Raw genomic sequence first — 3,668 nt, 5'->3', positions numbered from 1 at the left:
CACCAAACCCAGGAACATTGGCTCTGTAACAAAATACACCACACAAGGGTTAAAAGACAGATATGACAGTAATAACAATCTTTTCATCTATCTTTTGGGAAGAGACCGAAAAAATATTTCTCAAAACTATTCCTGTCAGTTCTCATAAAACAAAGTCCAAGAGAGAAATTCTCAGGTTATCGCGTGAGTTTCCTCTGCATTAACGTTTGATTCTTTTGCTGAGGCAACAGTGAAGGACATGTCTCCGAGACTCAGTCTGAGTATGGTTAAGTCCACTTAATGAAGCTTAGCAAAAGTTTAGTCAGGTAGACTCATTCATTCATTCTCCTCTCTCCAGCTTCTACTCTGTGGGCATTCACTCCAGATTTAGCCACAATCTCTCTTAGCCAATCACATTCTTGCTGTCAAACTTTAAATCCCTTCTACTCTCTTCAGCTGTCAGTTGTCATTTCAGTACGAACAAATGTGACCCTTCTCCACCTGTTTACCTCTATTCTTTACCTCCATGTAATTGCCCAGACCTGCTCCATATTCCATTATCAGATCTTCAGCAACTCGACCGGCAGTGTTTAGACCCCAGGGGGAAATATCCTGAGCTAACCACGGCACCACTACCCCCTGAAATATACCAGCCCACAATGGAGTCTGACTGCTAAAGATTCTTTTCAAATTGCATTCATCATGCACTGTAAACAAAGTCTCTCCCGATTGAACTGCAGCTTCTTGTCTGTCTGTTGAGTGCACTGCACATACAGTATATTGACAATCAACAAAATCCCTGTGAGGTTAAAGTTTCAGTCTTTATCAGCTGATATAACAAATTATGTTTTCCTAATTTTGGGCCGTATCAGCAGCGATTCTCAGACAAAATATGGAAGCCCACAAAGACAGGTAGCAAAGCATGATGGGAGCAGTATCTATAATGAGCGTGAAGTGAAAATATCATAACTCCAAGTTTATTTTCAAGAGTTATGAAAACAAGTATTATCTTAAAGTTCAAGACATTTTTCAACACAGAATCAGTAAAAGAGTATTTAAGCATATAAGCATATAAGCTTTAAGTTGGAAGGGTTCTCCTGGGACGTAGAGTACAAAAGAAAATATCACTGTTTAACAACAAGCCTGAGCAGAAAAGGTTGATAATAATATGAATCATCAGTCAGCCTGAGAACAAGTAGTTTCAGTCTCAGAGAGGAGATTACAGCAAGAGGAGGACCAATGAGACAGCTATCTGTGTGTACTGAGGAGCTGACAATTACATCTATCCCATCCGGTCGCAGCCAGACAGTCCAGGCTCTCTGCAACACCGAGACGAACACTCTCCGCTGAAGTAGGTCAAAGGTCACACCTGGTATCTTATCATATTTAGCAAATAATAAATAACATTTAACTAAAGAATTGGAGATCAAGAAAAATCCCCAGTCCCTCAGGAACACTGTCTTAACTGTTTTAAGTGTGCAATCAATGTCAATAATACCTCAGCACAGACTGCTCAAGAAATCTAGTGTTTGCATAACTCACCAAAGAGCTATAAATAAAAACCAAATATTGGACAATCTTGGCACAAAGTGATAGGAACTTTCAAGGGAGGAATAATGTTTCAAACTTTTGGTCTGAGTGCTGGCTAAGTCACATTACTGTGTGAGTGTACTGATACTCAACAATTAGTTACTTGGCGGGAGTGTTTCCTTCACTGAGCACAGTTTTTTTCTTTCAGGACCCTGAGCTTATTATCATGCCTGGAAATCACTACTTACAAAAGGAAAACAGGTAGGCTGTGTTATGGTGGAAGAATTACCCAGAGCTTCTGTAGTAAAAAAGTATTTTATTGGCTGTTATATTGTTGTATTGTCAGCTAAATATATTGAAAGTTTCAAAGTTAAAGTATTCGATCCACTGACAAATTCCCAATGATTCAATTAATCCATTTTGGGCCTAGTCCGGTCCAAAGAGTCACAGGATAATCAGATTATTAGAGTTAAATTACATATATTCGGTTTTCTCTCATTTTTGCTTTTTTTGTGTGTAATATTGGATAATCATGTAAAACATTTTTTAAGCATCAACCAGTCATTTCCATGAAACCATCTGAGAAGTTTTTGAGGGGAAATCACTGATTGGAGGAACTGCATTTCTTTTGTAAATGGTCACAACCAAGTCAAAAATAGTTGGGAACCACTGGTTTATTTTTTTAATAATGCATTATATTTGAGATGCTTATCATGTATTTTTTAATGTAATACTTAATCTTGAAAGATGTATCCATAGTTGTTAAATAAATGTACTATTATTAAGTAAAAAATAGTTCCCTCTGAATTGTATTAGGGTATATAGGCTAAGTATCAAGTAGCATAAACTGGAGATACTCATTCAAGTTCAATTACAACATTGTAAATACTTAGATACTTTGCATGACAAGTGGAAAGGGCTAAACATCCCTAGGAAACATCAAGTGGACATAGCAGAGGGTCCCATCTCAAATGAAATGTGACGAAAGGAGAGAGAAGGAGGGAGAGGCAGATAGTGGAAGAAGAGGGGTGAAATGAAACAGCTTACAGAAGCCAACAGGTGTCAGCTGTCACGCAAGCATATGAAAGAGACAGCAAGAGAGAGAGTTTTGACAATTTTAGACAGGGAAGGGTAACATGCGGACGCTGTCTGAAAAGTATCCAACAACCGCCTCCTCACTCGCTGTCCACATCCATGTCATGCTCTTTAGATGTTTAGGCCATGCCTGCCACACATGCAATCATCATATTCAGGACTGTGTTTCTCTGGCTGTGGAGCGCCACAGTACCCCTAACAAGGTTCATTTAACTGGCAGAGTGTGCCAGGTCCAGAGACTGATGGTGGACCAGAGCCCGATGACTCACTCTGCAATCTGTGACCTCAGAGGCTGATGGATGTCACAACAGCATCCTTCACTGGACAGCTACCGGAATTGTCAGGACTGAAAAGATATTTTTGAATCTGCCATTTTGTAAACACTTTAAGAATAAGAAATGTCATGTGTGTTTTTTACAGTAATATGCCTTATCTTGCTACAGTGGCGTAGAGCTCGAGCTTCATCTTGTTCTCTTGTGGACCTAGTTACTCTAATCAAGCACAGTCTACAAATGCTAAATAAAAAAAAAAGTAAAAACATTGATTATTTTTATAGCAAAGGATTCATTGCATGGATATTTGAAGCTTGTGAGTTTAAGCTTCTGTTCAAGTTGAAGCTTTGGTTATACTTCAAATGACACTTTCTGCCAGATGCCTAGCTCCTAAGATTCGATTAAAATAAAGTTGACATAAAAACCTGATCTTGCTGTACGAAATAAAAAAAAACATGCTCATTTCATAGGCTACTATTTGTTCTGCATGCAACAGTTAGAATTGTGGCTTTAATCTGTGTTTAAACCTGTGATTTTTAACTACTAAATGCTTGTGAATCAATCGTATCCAAAAGTAAAGATGAACAAAAAAATATTGTCCTCTATTTATTTCTCTTATTTTTCATTCCAGTAGATAAGTTTCATTCCAGGATATCTGAGAAAGCCACATCAGTTTCTTCAAAGTAATTTCACATATGTGATCCAAAGTCAGTATAAAACATATCCTGCATGCTTTGTGACGATTGGACAACCGTGCACTTTGTTTAAAATGCCTACAACTGATTTGTCAAA

General features: G+C 38.1%; 1 long non-coding RNA gene across 1 annotated transcript in view; it reads right to left on the bottom strand.

Annotated features, from left to right (window-relative positions):
* The window catches only part of LOC116697401 (uncharacterized), a 7,144-nt gene that overhangs the window by 671 nt on the left and 2,805 nt on the right, over positions 1-3,668 (bottom strand). The window contains exon 2 of the long non-coding RNA XR_004333995.1: positions 616-618. This is a non-coding gene — a long non-coding RNA (uncharacterized LOC116697401). The remainder of the gene's footprint in view (positions 1-615; positions 619-3,668) is intronic.

Source organism: Etheostoma spectabile, chromosome 10 (assembly GCF_008692095.1).
Source record: "Etheostoma spectabile isolate EspeVRDwgs_2016 chromosome 10, UIUC_Espe_1.0, whole genome shotgun sequence".
NCBI classification, from domain to species: Eukaryota; Metazoa; Chordata; class Actinopteri; order Perciformes; family Percidae; genus Etheostoma; species Etheostoma spectabile.
Note: the sequence above shows the minus strand (reverse complement) of the source record. Positions and strands in the feature narration are given on the sequence as shown.